This window comes from Equus caballus, chromosome 1, assembly GCF_041296265.1.
Source record: "Equus caballus isolate H_3958 breed thoroughbred chromosome 1, TB-T2T, whole genome shotgun sequence".
In the NCBI taxonomy this organism is placed as follows: Eukaryota; Metazoa; Chordata; class Mammalia; order Perissodactyla; family Equidae; genus Equus; species Equus caballus.
This window is the reverse complement of record NC_091684.1, coordinates 80,392,811-80,393,191: the sequence shown is the minus strand read 5'-3', so window position 1 is coordinate 80,393,191 and position 381 is coordinate 80,392,811. Positions and strand designations below refer to the sequence as shown.

The 381-nt window shown below is 76.1% G+C and overlaps 1 non-coding gene across 1 annotated transcript; it reads right to left on the bottom strand.

Moving 5' to 3' along the window:
• LOC138919260 (5S ribosomal RNA) lies at positions 1–120 on the bottom strand. Its single transcript, XR_011429288.1, has one exon. It is a non-coding gene; the product is annotated as a 5S ribosomal RNA (ribosomal RNA).
• Positions 121–381: the final 261 nt, after the last annotated feature.

Below are 381 nucleotides of genomic sequence, written 5' to 3'. Positions count from 1 at the left end.
AGCCTACAGCACCCGGTATTCCCAGGCGGTCTCCCATCCAAGTACCAACCAGGCCCGACCCTGCTTAGCTTCCGGAGATCAGACGAGATCGGGCGCGTTCAGGGTGGTATGGCCGTAGACGCTGAGCGCCGCCGGCGCCCCTAAGAAGCCTCGCGCGCGCGCGCGCTGTCGCCTGGCCCCGTGACGCGCCGTCGCCTGGCGTCTGTGACGCGCGCGCCCGAGCTCCCCTGTGACGCGCACCGGCCGCCCGCGTCCCCTGCGCCCCGCGCTCCGCCGCCCGCCGCCTGCCTGCCACCGCCTCCCGCCGCCGCCGCCGCCGCCGCCGCCGCCGCCGCGGCCAAGCTAAACCCTGCCCTGCCCTGCCCTGCCCTGCCCTGCCCT